Source organism: Coptis chinensis, chromosome 2 (assembly GCF_015680905.1).
Source record: "Coptis chinensis isolate HL-2020 chromosome 2, ASM1568090v1, whole genome shotgun sequence".
NCBI classification, from domain to species: Eukaryota; Viridiplantae; Streptophyta; class Magnoliopsida; order Ranunculales; family Ranunculaceae; genus Coptis; species Coptis chinensis.
Genome location: NC_141457.1, coordinates 32,412,549 through 32,430,748, shown reverse-complemented (window position 1 = coordinate 32,430,748; position 18,200 = coordinate 32,412,549). Strand labels below are relative to the sequence as shown.

At 37.0% G+C, this 18,200-nt stretch overlaps 1 long non-coding RNA gene and 1 pseudogene across 1 annotated transcript; one reads left to right on the top strand and one right to left on the bottom strand.

The window, feature by feature from the left end:
• Positions 1 to 15,934: 15,934 nt before the first annotated feature.
• LOC147515816 (ras-related protein RABD1 pseudogene) lies at positions 15,935 to 16,267 on the bottom strand (annotated as a pseudogene).
• A 225-nt stretch (positions 16,268 to 16,492) lies between these two features.
• Positions 16,493 to 17,680, top strand: LOC147515815 (uncharacterized). Its single transcript, XR_015213519.1, has 3 exons — positions 16,493 to 16,671; positions 16,987 to 17,108; positions 17,278 to 17,680. It is a non-coding gene; the product is annotated as an uncharacterized LOC147515815 (long non-coding RNA).
• The last annotated feature ends 520 nt before the right edge of the window (positions 17,681 to 18,200 follow it).

Genomic DNA, 18,200 nt, shown 5'->3' with positions numbered 1-18,200 from the left:
TAAAATTACCCTGACCCTATCCTTGTCGTGGTGGAGCTTGGATAAAACTGTGCGTTGGTCTAACATATTGATTATTGTACCCTGGAGGTGTGACGTGTTGGTTATTTCTCCAACTGAAGTTGGGATTTTGTCTCCAAGGGGCGTTAGGTTCACTATTAATGGAACAAGCCTGTTCATAGGCTATAGGACAGTGGAAGTCGAGATGCTCAGGGCTCCAACAGAAACTACATGGATTTGAATTTACATTCATGACGGGGATAGGCTTTTGTTGAATAGAAATGGCCTCTACCTTTTTAGTGAGTGATTCGATTAGAGTTCTAAGCTCGGTAGCGTGTTTAATTTCAAACATACCGGCGGCCTTAACTGTATTAGAAGAACTAGCGGGGATGGTGGTTATCGTCACTACCTCCCAGTTGTTATTTCGCTTAGTTTGATCCTCTAAAATTTATAAGCCTCAGGGGCTCCTTTACTTAAGAAACTACCCCATTCATTATGTCAAGGACTTCTTTATGGTGGTGTAGAAGTCCTTTGAAAAAGGCACGAACTAACGTGTCTTTCGCTAAGTTATGATGTGGACACTCTATAAGGAGATCGGTGAAACGATTCCAAGCCTCTGAAAATGATTCATGAGGATTTTGTCGAAAGAAATGAATCTTGGAAAGCATCTCATCCGTCTTTAGGGGTGGGTAAAAATGTTCCATAAACAGCTGAACAAGTTTAGCCCACGAGTCCACAGAATTAGGCGTTTGGGCAGTTAACCAAGACGCCGCCTTATCGGCTAAGGTGAAAGGGAATACCCTTAGTTTAATTTGTTCCGCACCAACCGTAGGATGGTGGAATGTTGTAAGGACTTGTTCAATCCTACGCATGTGCTGATAAGGTTTTTCATGGTTTTTCAACAGACTTTTCATCCACTTCTGCTCCTCTGATTGGATCAAGGCTTAGACCATTGGAAAGTTCTTTCCGAGCCGGTTGTTTTGACATAAGGTAGGCCCCATTCCAAGGTCTGAGTCCAAAGATACGGCCTTCGGAAGTTCTACTGACTTGTGTGCTGTTTCTACCCGCGTCGACTTTTCAGCTTTTGACTGGGCTTTAGAAAGGCTTTGTCTTCTTGAATCTTGGCCTTTAATCACGGAACTCCTTAGTAATCGACCTTTGCTCCTTTATCTCGCTAAAGTGGCACATTTCTGCACATAATGGACTTTAAAGCCTGAAATGCATAAAAACACGTAATCAGTGTTAACTCTTAATTATTACTTACATAATTGGTCTAAAAGTATGACTGTTACAGGGTTAAAACCACAGTTTTGGGCTCTTATCATTTATGCATGTTTAGATGAAGATAATATCATATAGTTAAGTTAAAACACAAAATAAAATTAATTAGGATAAATATAAAATAGTCTAAGTTTTGGAAGTTTAGTCTTTTGGTTTAAGTTTACTTACCAAGAGTAGGGGATTCAACCAACTTGGACCGGTTAGATGTGTGAGGCGAATAGTGTAACATCACGCTCTCTCATCTCAACTTAACTTGGGGGTTGAAGTTCCAATCTTTGGCGAACACTTTCCAAACTTTTACGTATTTTGTTTAATTAAGTGAATAGTTAATTAAGTTAAACGTAATTAAATTTCGTGTTTACCGCTTTCATAGTTTTATCCCGATGAAGGCAACCAATTGTAACTTATTGGCTTTGCCAACATTTTGACCCGACTTGTGGGTCTTAGTTAGTTTAAACTTGTAACCATAAAGAAAAGCTCGAATGGTGGGTTGACATGCAAGACACCAAACATTTCGTCAACCGCACCATGTCGCCTTCACCCCAAGGATTGTGTACGCACACCTTTGGCTGTAATTTCTAAACGTCTTCGCTACAAAGTGTAAGAGGATATTTGTGTGTTACTAAGCATGCTTGGATGATTGTGTGATTTACATTTCAGTCTCATCTTTACATTAACGCTAAGGCTAAACTTGAGCCCTAAAAGAACAAAAAGTGGGATTAAGACCCACTTTAGAACGGACGTTGCGTGAAATGTTTGTTACATAGACCAAATTAAAAAGATAAAATGAATCAAGCAGAGCCAGTTTAGTCACATCCATCAGGACAAACATCTAGCACGAACAAAGAGAGTAGTAAACTACCAGATTCCAGTGGACTAAATACCTTCCTCACTCCCCTCCCTTAGAAATACTGCGGGAGAGATTCATAGTGGCACACCATCTGGTGATGTAGTGATCTTGTCTCTCGATGTGTGTAGTTCCCAAAACCCAGTTCCGCACCCACTGTTAAATTCAAACAGGGCATAGTATCTATTCTATAGACATTTAATGCAAACTTTTCAAAAACTTCAAAGCTACAAACGAATTTCACTATTTCAGCATCGAATACATTTGTGTGCGCATGTAAGTAGTTTCTAAAATAGTCTTGCAATCGTGCATGAGACTACGCTTAGGCTATACAAAGCTTAGCGCGTTTAAAACTTACCCATGTAGGAGAGCACGTCGATCTCGACATTCTCCTATTTTTCATCCCCTAACTACTAGGATGGCGGATGAAGTAGTTCAAGCTGAAGTGCCTTCCTCTAGTTTCTACACACCATTGCAAGATGGACCTCCATATTGTATACGACTCACATAGCTCAATAGTGATTTCCACATTCCACCGAATGTGTTCAATCTCTGACCCGTCTTTGACGGTCTCGAACATGAGTTACCATACGAACACCTATACCGGATACATGAGGTCTGCAGTAAGTTCAATCATCTAGGCATTTATGATGTTAAGGTTAAACTGAGAGTGTTTCACATTACTCTAGCTGGCAAGAGCCAAGCATGGCTTCTATCGCAGAAGCCCGATTCGTTCAATACATGGGAAAAGGTAGTGTTATCTTTCATGAAGAAGTACTTTCCACCGAAGAAAATAGAGGAAATAGTAAGCAAGATACAGTTCTTTAGATAGAGTCCGAGTGAGACATTCTCCAAAGCATAGGATAGATTCTCTGACCTAATTCATTCATGTCCTCACCATAAACTTGAAAAATCCACTCTTCTCCAAGAATACAAAGTCACATTGGATATCATGAGTAATGGGAACTTTTTAGATAAAGGTGCTATAGAAGCTCTAACCTTTCTAGAAGACCAAGCAGAAAAAAGTACTCATTGGAGTGACACAAACAATTCCAGAACATCCCAGCCTAGTACTTCCAAAGCCAGTGGTATCCTTGAGGTAAAATCCGATCTAGAGATGAAAACCCTAATCGAAACCCTCACAAGAAAGATAGATACTCTTGCAACCAAACAAAAAGACCATACTCCTCAACCAGTCATGAACATCAATAAAGCATCATGCACTTTTTGTTTTGATTTAAATCACGTATCTAACCATTGTCCCTTGCTCAACAACATAGCATCACTTCAACCACAAGAAGTTTGTGCTTTCAATATACTGAATGCAACATGGAGGTAAGACCCAAATTTTCAATGGAATACTAATCCACAAACTTAACCACCTATAGGTTCACAAATCATGTCAAACCACAAAATATATATTTAATCAGTTAAGACAAAGACAAGGTACCTACAACAATCAGAATAGAGCAATGGTTCCATCCAACTTTAACCAGAACTACCAAAATCCACCAATCAACAACCAAAGAGACTTAATGCTAGTTGCCCAACCTACTAATGTCCCATTAGACAAAACATCAGAGATGATGTTTTCTTTGATGAAACAGCGAACCCAAGTAATGTCAACCATAAAAAAAACAATCAATCTGTTACATCAAAGACAGAAACAAGCTACCAATGATCACACTGAAACACAAGAGGTTAAGGCTATCACAACCTTGCATTCTAGTAAAATTGTTGACAATATAGTAGTCTTGCCTAAAGATCCTGTACCTATAGAAACACCTATCGCAGTACTTATATTACTAGAACAAGAATCTGAAAAACTGATACCTCCCAATGTCCCAATAGAAATTCTAGTTCCTAAACCATCATCTCCCAAACCTGACCTAGTTAAGAAATATAAACCAAAAGCACCATTTCTGGCATGCCTGATGACACCCAAGGATGATGAAAATTTTGATGAAATTAGAGAGACATTCAAGAATCTAACCATAAATCTCCCATTTCTAGATGTTATCAAACATTTACCTAAACATGGCAAATTTCTCAAGGATATGTGCACCAACAAAAGAAGAACTAACATTCTAAAATATGCCTTCCTTACAGAACAATTTCCATCCCTTACAGAAACAAATGGAATCGTCAAGTATAAAGATCCCGGTCGTCCAACCGTTCCTTGCACTATAGGAGATAAGTACACAGCTACTGCTCTGCTCGATCTTTGAGCAAGTGTTAACCTCTTTCCATACTACCTATTTAAATAGCTCAATTTCTATGAGCTTGCACCTACGACTATGACATTACAATTATTCGATTGCTCTATTAAATATCAAAATAGCATAGTTGAAAATGTCTTAGTCAAAGTAAAATATTTTTACTACCCTGTGGATTTTGTCATCCTTGACACTGAAGTAGCTCATGATTCCATACCTATCATTCTAGGGAGTCCCTTTTTGGCAACAACCAATGCCTTTATCAATTGCCGTAATAGATTTATGATCATGTCTTTAGGAGATCTTTCAGTGGAAGTTAATGTTTTCAAGAAGATGAAGAAGCATATAGAAGAGGACTTAGAAGGAGAAGTGAGTATGATAAAAGATGTTGTTTAAGAATATTGTGACAAGACTTTCGTAGAAAATGATGTGCATCAATTCTTATCTTTTGGAGACTCTGATTTCGACACAGATCATTATATGGAAGAGACCAGTAACAACTTGGCATCAGCTCCCTAGTACAATTTGGATGATGATCCACCCAAACATAGCGAAAACCCACCAGCCCAAGTATTCATTGTGGAAGAACAAAAAACCTGTGGAAACCCTATTACCCAAAGTACCCACATCTGGCTTAAAGACTCTCCCTCCTGACTTAAAATACATTTATCTTAATTCTGATGGAACCCATCCCATCATCACCTCATTCCAGTTAACAAAAAAGGAAGAATAACATCTGATTAGGGTTATTCAAAAACATCGTTCTGCAATTGGTTGGTCTCTTGATGATATAAAAGGAATTGATCCAAAGATTTGTACTCACATAATTCATCTAGGAGAGAATTCTAAGACTTCTAGAGAACCATAGCTTCGGTTAGATCCAGCTATGAAAAAAGTAGTGCTGGAAGAGATCTTATGATTACTAGATGCCAAAATCATTTATCCTATATCTGACAGTGAATGGGTTAGTCCTATCCATGTGGTAACAAAGAAATCTCGAATTGCTATGGTCCGTAATGCAGATGGAGAGTTAATTCCAGAACGAATTCCTATCATGTGGAGGATTTGTATTGATTACAGGAAACTGAATGTTGTCATAAGAAAAGATCATTTTCCCCTGCCGTTTATTGATCAGATGCTTGAACGCCTAGCAGGACATGCTTATTACTATTTCTTGGATGGGTACTCAGGATATTTTCAGATTTTAATTGATGAAACCGATCAAGAAAAGACCACCTTCACTTGCCTTTTTGGAACCTATGCTTATGCACGTATGCCCTTCGGCTTCTGCAATGCACCTGCCACATTTCAACACTACATGTTACACATTTTAAGTGATATGGTGGAGGGATTCATGGAAGTTTTTATAGATGATTTTTCTCTCTATGGGGATTCATTCGACGATTGTCTATCCAACCTTTCTAAAGTATTGGCGCGTTTTCAGGAAAATAATCTAGTCCTCAATTGGGAGAAGTGTCACTTTATGAAAAAAAGGGAATATTGTTAGGTCACATAGTGTCTAAAAATGGTATAGAGGCCGATAAAGCAAAAATAGATAAAATTTATTCTCTACTTAATCCACGGAACATCCGTGATATACAAGCCTTTTTAGGCCATGCTAGTTTTAATAGAAGATTCATTCAAAATTTCTCAAAAACTGCTAAACCTTTAACCAATCTTCTTATAAAAGATACACCCTTTGAGTTTAATTCATATTTCATACAGGCTTTTTAAACTTTGAAAGCCCCCTTAATAACTGCTCCTATAATTTAACCTCCTGATTGGTCAAAACCATTTGAGCTCATGTGTGACGCTAGCGACTATGCTGTTGGGGCCGTACTGGGTCAAAAACATGATAATGCACAAATAGTTATTTACTGTGTAAGTAAATGAAGCTCAACGGAATTATACAACCACCAAAAAAGAATTTTGAGCCATTGTCTATGCTTTAGACAAGTTCCGTCCTTATTTGGTAGGTTCAAACACCATAATTTACACCGATCATGCAACACTTAGGTACCTTCTCGCGAAGAAGGATGCTAGGCAGAGATTAATCTGATGGATTCTTCTCCTGCAGGAGTTCACATTAGAAATTAAAGATAAAAAAGGAGTTGAAAACGTGGTGGCTGACTACCTCTCTAGATTAACCAATGATAGCGACAATGATTCCGAGTCCATTTCAGATTCTTTTCCTGATGAGCACCTTTATGCTATCCTGTCCGCACCTTGGTATGCTAATATTGTTAACTCTTTGGTGACTAAAGACACTCCACCTTAGTGGAATAGAAACCAGTGGAAGAAGTTCTTAGCACAAGTAAAGTACTATCATTAGGATGATCCTTACCTTTTCAAGTACTGTCCGTACCAGATTATCCAACGTTGCATTCCAGATTGGGAACAATCTGTCGTTCTCTCTTTTTGTCATGAACAGGCTTGTGGAGGGCATTTTAGTGCCGATAAAACCGCTGCTAAGGTCTTACAATGTGGATTCTGCTGGTCAACACTCTTTCGCGATGCATTTCTTCATTACAAGGCATGTACCCATTGTCAACATCTCGATCTTATTTATGCACGTAACATGATGCCCTTAAATCCCATTCTCATAGTGGAGATTTTCAATGTCTAGGGCATCGATTTCATGGGACCCTTTCCCACATCTCACAATTTCATGTACATCCTAGTCGTCGTAGATTATGTATCCAAGTGGATAGAGGTCGTACCATGTTGTAACAATGATAACAAAGCTGTAATATTTTTTATAAAAGAAAACATTTTTTCAAGATTTGGTGTTCCAAAAGCCATCATTAGTGATGGTGGGTCACATTTTTGTAATCGAGTCTTTGAACAGGTCATGAAAAAATATGGAGTAACCCACAAGGTTGCCACTCCATATCATCCCCAAAAAAGTGGTCAAGTGGAAGTTTTTAATCGAGAGATTAAACACATCTTAGAAAAAATTGTTAATCCAAATAGGAAATACTGGTCTCTCCGTCTAAATGACGCTTTATGGGCATAACGAACCGCTTTTAAAACACCTATAGGGATGTCACCCTATAGGCTTGTCTTCGGAAAACCTTGTCATCTGCTAGTGGAACTAGAGCATCGCGCCCTATGGGAAATAAAAAACCTTAATTACAATCTCGATGCGGCAGGTGAGAAGCGTAAGCTACAAATAAATGAAGTCGAAGAAATTAAATGATGCGTATGATCTCTCTAAAGATTATAAAACCAACATGAAAAGGATTCATGACAAGCATATTTTATGAAAACATTTCAAAATTGGTCAAAATATTTTGCATTATAACTCAAGGTTACATATGTTTCCAGGAAAACTAAATACTCGATGGATTAGTCCTTACATGGTCATTACAGTCACCGCACATGGGACTATCACCTTGAAGGATCCTAAGGATAACAACACCTTCCAAGTTAATGGTCAGCACCTAAAACACTATCATGAGTTACGGTCTATGGTTGTAGAAGAAACCATTCTCAAAGATCCAATCTATGAGGATTAAATTCTCTGTTTCGTGATGTATTTCCAATCCTTTCATTCCCTTACATCTGTTTCTATGGAGTACATCAGAAAAGGTAACTGGACCACTCCACTTGGAGTGTGTGGTTGTAAGTGCCAGAGCCTTGAGTCCATTTATATTTTGCATATTCACTTTCACTCGTAGTTTGAGTAGTGTACCTCTGTGGAGCAAGTATACAATTTTCTTTTTCTTTATTTTATACTCTTTTTGTTAGATTTAGTTTTTCCTTGTTGTTTTTATAAAAGTTCTTGGTTTTTCCAGTTTTATAATAGCGGATTCTCTATACAACACTAGTAATGTGTTTTTCTTTCAAAACGGGCAATGGATTCTACACAGACCAACCCCTAGAAAATCGCAATCTAGGGGCGGTTTGAGATCAGTTTTGCTTATTAAGGGTCGCCTATATCACCGCGCTATTTGCACTAGTCAAGACATTCCATGTCTTGCGCAATAAAATCCCCAACTCGTATAACTGAGGCTCTGTTCATCTGGATTGGGTTCACTCGGACCAACATTAAAGTTCCATAAGACAATCTGTTATTATATGTTTTCATCATTGCTTTTGTAAGAGTCCTTTATATATATGTCTACATAGTTTTTAAAAAACTTGAGGATATAAAAATTTAAAATCTTATGTCCCAGAGTAACCAAAATGATACTGGATAAACGTATGATTTTATCATCTTGCAAAACCCTTTATATCTTGTTATAGATATCTTTTAAGAAAAACAAGAACCCAAAAAAAAAAAAAAAAATTGTTTAATTCTGGTGTAACCCAAAGTGAAACCATGAATTGTTTAATTCTATCATACACCTCTCTATTATTGTCTCGAGAATCTGACATTAAAAGAGTCATTTTGAATAAAAACTTCAAAAATTTTCCCCCTCCCTTTTTCTAAAAACTCTACAAAATTTCCAGTTGCTAAATATTTTCAAAAACTTCTTTTCACCGCCTCCCCCCTTTCTACAAACCTTCCAAAATGTGTAAAGATAATTTTTCTCCACCGAGCAAGGCTAAATGGAGACGTGTACCCTATGATTCAGAAGTTTTTGCATCTCTTCCGATTGATATTAAACATGATATCTGGAAAAGAATTCACACCACCACACCTGGTGCAGGAAAAGGTTCCTACGCCCGCAGACGACGTGCAGTCGGGGAGAACTGCTGTTTGGATGTCAAACACCAGACTGCCCTGTGCTTCAACCAATAAGTGAAGGTTCAATATTTATAGTCTATATGTGTCTTACACCAAAGCACATAGCTCAACTTCATAGATTTATCAAACCTTCTGGTTGGGATTGACTCGAGTCTTGGGGATTTGACTTAAAACGACCCATAATTTTTACAGTTTTTCAAAAATATAATCCAAAAAAACTAATTAGTCTTTAATTTCAAGTTTGTATATCCTTTCCACCATCCGTTTCCTTTGCTCTCGTAACACTCGTTTGATTAAATCCGCTATTCGTGTGTTTTGTTTTCAAGTTGGCGTACTCTATTCCTTTCAGAGCTCATTCGTGTATACAATTTATGTCATCTTCACGCTTCTAGGCGTTCATCTATCATATTGTGTATCATAAAACCTTGGATCAAATCATGTGACATACCGTTAGATAGGATTCTTTGCGCTGATCATTTAGACAGTTCGTTTGTTTGAATCAGACCGGTAACGAAGTGGGGATTTTCATTTTACGTGTTACGAGATGGGACAGGACCTTTTCAGTATTTACTCATTTCATATGGGCATGGGCCAAATATTTCCAAACCTAAAACCCCAACAACCGACGGTTGTACGTGGGTTTAAAACCCAACCACGTGACCACCCGACACACCATCTTCTCCACTCAAAACCCTAGCTCGCAAACTCAAAGCCAACATGCGCCCACACCTACCCTAACCCGTGTCACAGCTCCTTCTTTGCCAAATCCAAAACAGTTTTAATTGCAACTTGCCCACCTTCACCCCACCTCATATCCATATTTAATTTGACCAAAACACCCTACCATGGCTGCCAATTGAAAGATTATACCCGAGATGGATTTTTCAAATCTCTTTGATTCGGGGGTTTTTGATGTTTTCTTCAAAGCACAAATCCTTAGAAGAGGTTGGAGGCCACTCTTGCTAGAACCCACCACCCATTTCTCCCCTTCTCTTGTTCAAGCTTTTTATCGCTGCTTAGCTCGTAATAACGAAGGCTTGGTTAACATTTCATTTGGGGGTTACTCTCATGTGTTCACTAGGCAGATAGTTGGGACGGTTTTGGGTATTGAAGTGTGACACAAGGTACCCGAGAGTCAGCAGTTTAATGGCACAGTGTTCGATTTGATGCACGCTACTGTGTTAGAAGGTGAGTATGTCGCTGGTTCCACTGGCACCAGGTAGACTTCCTTGAGGAAGAACCAGTTGGCAGTGGAAACGTGGATTGCACACAACATAGTGGAGACGACGAAACCTTCAGATATCAGTAAGTCGATCCTTGACATTCTTTGGATTTTACAGACCCGGAACAACTGGTTCTGTATTGCTTCTTTCCTGTGGGACCAACTTTCTCAGTGTAGACGGAGTACTGCTTCCCTTCCTACCCTTGTAAGTAGGCTCATGCTTAGTTGGGGAGTAGTAGTTCTAGGTGACTTTGTGGTAGTAAAGTCTGCCATATTCACTCCTGTCTACCTTCATTGCGTTTAGCACGACTAGTCCCCAGAGGCTATACAAGAGATCGAGCACGGTCTCCACGATGATGCCGCTCTCCACCTCCAGTGAACTACTTTTCTCTAGGAGCTCTGTCTCAGTTCATGCATCCCTTGGATGCTTTTGCAATTCGTGCATGAGGGTCAGCGTATACTACATTAGCAGTTGAGTACAATTCAGCAGGAGCAGCGCACCTTTCAGGATAGCACTCTCCCGATGCTTTAGGAGCTGCGAGATGAGATAGTTCCACAAGCTTCTGTGAGAGCCCAATGAGAAAGGAAACACAGGAGTAGCTCGAGTTCATCTCGACGTCATTAGTTATCCCATACGGAATCAGACTAGGCAGCTCCCTAGTGTCCACATAGTTATATGTTATTTGTTTTTACTGTAATATATTTCTTTACTTTCTGCACTTCTAGTTTTTCGTAGTATTATCTGTTATGGATGTTTGTGTTTTGTGGAATGTATGAGGATTTGTGGTATATGAGCAGAAGGACATACAAATACATCATACCCAAATTTTCTTATTTTTCTACATTATGCATGTTTTTCCAAATAAAATTCAAAAAAGACAAAAATTTCATGTTATAATAATTACATTTTTTTTACCTTTTAGATAAACCATATATTTCTCATTCTATATCTATCAACCCACGCTCCAAAATTGTTTGGGAGTGTTATATTTTCATAATGAAAAATATAGTATAGGTTACTATCGTTTTTGCTCATTTTCCTATGGTAATCTCTTTCCTTTTCTTCATACTGTGAGGACAACATATTTCTGTTTGGGGGTGGTATAATAACATTCTGCAAAAACTAGGCATTTATTATATATATAATTTCTTATATATTAGTATATTTCTTTCTTTCTTAAAAATATTTCAAAAAGACCAAAAATATTTTTCTTTTTAGTACCAAAAGTCTTGTTTTCCTTTTTCTATGATGAATAAAAGGTTTAGAAGTCTCATTATAGCAATAGAGTAAAGATTCCTTCTTCGAACTCAAACTAATATACATATAATAGTTTATGCACCTTTTCATGAATGGCATGCATCAACATTTGATTGTATATAGCAGTGAGTTTCCGAGACTAAGGTTAGAATAATTAAGTTTCATATCCTGGGAGAATCTAGCCAAAAGTCTCATCTGAATGGTTATTAAGTGATGACACAAGGATGTCCGGATAAAGAGATAACACGTCCACTTGCTTGATCCCCAAATAATTTCGGCCCTTTTTGGATCGATATAACCAAATAAACGTTAAAAACCTAAAAAGATAATTTTTCCTCTAGTTACCCACCCATGAGCCTTCACCAATTTCTAAATGCTTTTTATTTCTTCACCATCAATCCCTGAACTGTTACCACACAGAATAAAAAGCTTACCCAACTGACTAGTTGAGAATTGGATGATCTATAAAAAAAGAGAAGAGAAGGCCTTGTACAAACATAGAATAGTTAGAAGCTTCAAAAGAAAAAGAAAAGAAAGAAAAGATTCAAAGATCGAAATCTCCCAAAAGTTCAAAATCAAAAGGAGTCGATTTCAAAAGAAACAAAAGCAAAGTTAGAACTGTCAAAATTCAAAATCCTATGGAGTCACAATGCCAAAGGGCTAAAAGAATGAATCACAATTTCAAAAGAAAAAAAACAAAATGAGGTTCGTCTCTAGTTACAAATACCTTGAAGACCAAATTTCTCAACTTATCAGAGTTTGTTTTTCCTTCCCTTTATTTCTAAACCACTACCTTAGCCCCGTAATTCCTAATAAAAGACCTATAGCTCAACTAGGAATAAGATGGTGTGATAGTAAGTGGATATTGTGATCAATTGACCCCGGTTTCTTTGGACGTCATTCGAGTATATGAGGAATATAAGTGCCCTCTACACTTGAGAAAATGAAACTTGAGTGAATCTATCAGAGAGTTGTGATTGCAACACACCCCTGTGAGAACCCAATTTAAGGACGCTCTCTAAAAGTTTCGAAAACGACTCTGCTTTTGTATTTCACCGCTCATGTTTTTCATGTTTTTCACATTTATCTTTAGATGATTAAACTACTGTATATATATTATTCTAAGTTCAAAGGAGCTTTTCTTTATTCCCCCGCTAATGAGATGTATAAACCTCTGAGAATAAATAAGGAGACGAGACCCTTTATACTCCTTCTCTGGAAAACTCTCACGAGGCTTAAGCTCATCAACTAGGGAGGTCCTAGTGGTTTAAGGTCTTGCTGCATATGGTTAATGCAATCACACTCCACGAAATGAGACTAGTATAATAAATCACACATTTGTGATCTTAGTTTTTTCTCTCATCTTTTGCTTGAGGAGAAGCAAAATGCTATTTGGGGGTAGTTGATCAGTCCCCAAATGTGCATTTTATTACCTTTACAATGCTTCAAATATGCCTTTAATGAACATACAACTTATAACTTTTGCTACCGTTTGCAAGATATAGGTCGTTTAGGACATATATTCTAAATACGTGTAGTTTAGCACAAAAAGGATGGATATTTATGCTACTTGGGAAGGTTCCAGCTTAGGAGAAAAATTGTCGGAAAATCAAAGTCAAAAGTCAAGTCAACTGTCAAAGTCAAAGACTTAAGGACTCAAGGCTGAAAGCTACGGACTCAGGGACCTAAAGCTAAAATCAAGACTTCTATTATATGGGCTTAGGTAAAAAACCCATAAGATTGTTTCTAGAAGGAAGGGTATAATTGTAAATGGTGTCTTATATAAACAAAAGTTGTAGAGAAAGACCATTGCCCTATAACTAATCTTTGGTCATTAGGAGTAGAATAAATGTTTTAATTTAAATCGTTATTTCTTTGTTTGCCATTTTTATGTTCTTCAAGCTTTAGTGTAAACCAAGTTCTACATATTTTCAATACAAGTTTTCATTACATCTTTTCAATACAAGTTTCCATTACATCTTTCAATACAAGTTTTCATTACATCTTTTCTTCCATACAAGTTTTCTCTTCTTATCTTCATAGTGATTTAATCCCGCAAACACAAGTCATACTCATTTGACAAGTTCAAATGAGTATTACTTTGTGAGTAAGATAACCATAAGAACCATTTTCATTCCATGTTTGATTCAATAACAAGTTAAAAGCTAGTTTCATCCCTCTACAAGTCAATCAATAGTTTAAGATTGAGAGTAATTCCAAATAACCATAAGAAAGTAGGAGAGAAGAGTTACAAGGTTTAGTGTTTCATCCATCAAAACCATCCTCCAAACAAAGAATCTAAGATGAACAACACAACCCTTATCACCACTATTGAATCCTATTCATCTATATTGTCTCACATCTAAAAATGAAGGGTCGGGTGCCTCGTCCTTGGGTATTAATACGTCATCAGGAGGGTTGAGAAAGTCATGAAGCATAGTAGAAGCAAGAAAGTTAAGTGCGAACTCAAGGTTCCTTTGAAAAGGTGGAGGGCGGGGAACATTCATGATGGAAGGTGAATTAGTGGTAGGATGATGTGAGTTAGGTGAATGGTGTTCAGCTAGTGTTTGCAGTTCTAGATCATTAGAAGCTTTGAGATATGGAAAACATTCCTCAATAGGTGGGTTAAAAGAATCACTGGATAGAGGGTGAAAAATTCTTCTTCCGTCATGTAGTAAAAGGATGAATATGTGTCAAGAGGATGGGAGTCAAGAGGTGGCATAGAAGAGTTGAAAAAGAGTCGAAAGAAATCTTCCTCAATTTCATCTATGTCTAGGGAGTCGAAATTGTGATCTTTATGTTCTTCCAGAAGAGTGGTATGTACTAGTGTGGGGACGAAGTCATCGGTCGCACTAATGTAAAATACAAAACTCTTAATAAACTTCACTTACCTTTTAACAGGCAAACCTAGTTGTCAATCACTACACCATAAGGGCCATTTTCTAACGAAGCAAAATTTTCATTTGTAACAGATATATCCGTTAGTACCTTTCTAACGGACATAACTGTTAGGTCCTCTGCTATTTGTTAGTATAGTTCTATTTTTTTTTTCAAATTATTATTACAAAATAGTTTTAATGTTTGGTGACAATTATGTCCGTTAGTAAACAACAAAAAAAAACATCAAGAAGGGTATACACGAAACTAACGGAAAATAATACAATTAAATAAAACAATTTAGCACTTTTGCCCGATGATTTCCCATGCTCGTCTCTCTCAAGTGTTCAATCCCCCGTCACCTCTGTCAAACCCTCAGCGGATCTAAGATGGAAATGAACCAGTGCGATTTCTCTCTCAATCTCTTGATCTGTTTTCTTTCTCTTTTACCCAAACCCTAGCTAGCGAATTTATAATTTTTTTTGTTTTCATTGTGCTCCAAATTAGGTTTATTTAATTGTCTTCCTGATGAATTTGGCAAAATTATGTTTTGTGTGGAAATTGTAATATTGGAATTTAAATTGCGTGCTCCCATTGGGGATATTTCGTTTGTTTATCAACCTGTTGTGACAGCCTAGTTCAAACACGTAATGAAGGAACATTTTAAATAATGGTGTATCATTGTAAGCCTCGGGGGGCTCGGACAAATGGAAAATGTGTGATAGTCTTCGGGTTTCTTTAGGGTAAACATTTTGGTAGATTGAATGCTTGTCGAAACAAAAAGACTTAAGTTTTAAAGTGATGATATTCTTAAATGCCGGTGTGCATCCCCGTGATCCGCCCATTGGCATTCCTACTTCCTATATATTCTTCCGAACAACACCTCTTTCCTTTTCCAAATCCTCGATGAAACCTGGACCTATTTTGAAGTGAAGTGAAATGAGAATTAATAATATAGACAAGAAAGAAAGTTAGAAACGGGTACCTCGAAGTGAACTCGCCAAGATCGATATGGCGAGAGACAAGAGTTGTGGCTTATCAACTGGAACGAGCAACTCATATATGGTTTCATCTGCAGATGTTGAAGCATTCTGACAAGCTCCAAACTCTGCTCCAATACTTTCGAGAAACTTGACAATATCGTGATTTGTATAATTTTGAGTGCCACTAAAAGCAAGGTGTTTAACTATGTGAGCTACTCCTCGCTCAGCCTCTTCTTCGGCAACTGAGCCAACTTTGATAGCAAGAGCAAGAGCAGCAACCATTTTGGGTTTAGAATTAGATCTCACGTAATAATGAAGACCATTATCAAGTCTACCATACTCAACACCAACTGGTTTTTCATCCAAAACATCTTCCATTGATATATTACTCGCTACTTTTAATGACCTGAAACCATGTCGTTGTGAGATCTCTGCTGCCAATAAATCCATTTTGAATGTTTTCTTTTCTTCTTTCTTATATATTTGAGATGGTACCTTGAATTTATTCTTCACGAATGGTGGAGTGGAGTTTTGTTTATCGATTTGGTTAGTGTGAAAAGCTAACCACAACAGTTGCTATTCTGCTGAATAGGTTGTCCCTTCATTTGAATAATGCTTCCTAGTTTTGTGTTTGAACTAGGCTGATTTCCAATTCTTTTCTTAATCTCGCCAGCCATGGTTAAGAAAGCTTGCTCAACATTGATAGAGTCTTTCGCACTAGTCTCAAGTAAAGGGATCCTAAGTTCGTCTACGAATGCCTTTACAGTTTGAGTGTCCACGACCTTGTTCTCAGCTAAATTGCATTTGTTTCCAACAAAAAGCTTGCACACGCTTTCATTTGCATATCTGTCTATCTCATTCAGCCACTGCTTGACATTGTTAAAGCTCTCCATCTCTTTGGAGTTTGTTATGATTTAAGTAGAAAGCACACACTGAAAGCCTTTTGATAAACACGATAAGACCATTATTAAAAATCATTATCAACCAATAGCTCAACAAAAAAGTTCAGTAGTACTTATGGAAACATTATTTTCAGATTCATGAGAGTAACTCTTTGGAGTTTGTTATGATTGAAAAGGTTGATAATGATTTTTAATAATGGTCTTATCGTGTTTATCAAAGGGCTTTCAGTGTGTGCTTTCTACTTAAAACGTGCGTCTTGCAGTTATTGTATTTTTGCTAGCGAATGATCAATTTTCATGTACAAGCTTGTGCTTTTAGAGACTCATACGAGAAGTTCAAGAAAGTAGGAGCTGAAGTCGTAGGGATCAGTGGTGATGATCGTTCTCCACACAAGGTATACTTTTCCTAGCTTCTAAAGTTTTTAACTATTAAGCTTTGGAAACAAACTGATTATTTAAGAGTAAATGTAATGTCATGGGAACTAATACATGAGTAAACGAAACAAAATTGGGCAAAAACCCAAGTGACTTTCTAGCATTCAAGCAAGAGGATTGTTCTTAAGAGCAAATGCAATATTGTTTGATACAAGACTAAACGAAACAAAATTTGGCAAAAACCCAAATACCTTTTACATGGGCTTTTTAAATAATGGATTTCAGTTGAGTCAAATGTTTTTAAGGAATAATATATGAAGTTTCTTGTCTCGCAGGAACGTGTGAACTTGCTTTTGTATAGGTTTTGAAGAATAACAAAGTAGGTGACAAGAAAAACAATTTTACCGTATCTTTCTCAAAGCGATGGAAAATTCATATATCACGTGCATTGATTATGGTAAATATCTTCATTTGAAAATATTGTAAGTCATTTTAGTATTGTTGTATCTAATTCGGTAAACCATATATGAAAGATACTACTTCTTTTATGATGCTAGCTTACTTAAGTACCTTTACTACCTACAATTCTATACATTATCTCATTTGTATTCTTTTTTTTTCCTCAGGTGTTGTGAAAGTCATGTCAGTGACCAGTGAGTAGAAATACATGTAAGAAATTGGGTTTTGTGTTTGTGAGGGAGGGTTTTGTATTACTGTTGTACTTAGCTATTGTACTTGGTATACGTTGCTAGTAGGTAACTTATGGTAACGCAAATATGTAATGTGTTTCTTTTATACTAGAATAGGGGTTTTGTAATGGCCATATCATGATATGCTACATTGTTGAGAGTGAATTTTGGATGACTGCATTCATGGGTATTCATGTCTCACTCATGCTCGGAAGCGGAAGCTCTTTTGTGGATTTGTTGCTACCATTTTTCTCCATTGTTGTGTATGTTGAACTTCTAAATGTTTGATTTGTAAATTGAGATTTGGATTGGTGGTTCTATGTTTAAAATGTTTAATAAAGTTGGTGTTCCTTGTTATTTATTATATATTTTTTTTAAATAAAGGTGTTCCTTGTTATTTACTTGTTACTTTGACTTATGGAATGTGATATATATAAATGTAAGTTGGAATAATCAGATTTGCTAGGGATATATGGGCAAGATGGAAACTGGGAGGGGGAGGGGGACATTTTGTCCCCAAATAATTTTTTTTTCATTGTACTGTAGTTTAGTAACAGATATAACCGTTACAAAAATTGTTACTAATAAGCACAGCAAACTTTACTAACGTTAATATCTGTTACAAATGAACAATTCTAACAGACAACTAAAAGTGATATATTTGTTACAAAATATATACTAACGGATATAACCGTTACTGAAATGAATTTTAGTAACGGATATATCCGTTACTAAATTTTGCCTAAGTGACTGTAACGCTCCAGAGTTAACGGATATATCCGTTAGTAAAAATATAAGTAACGCTTATAACCATTACTAATAGCCTTTTATGGTGTAGTGAATGCTTGAGTCAAAAAGTG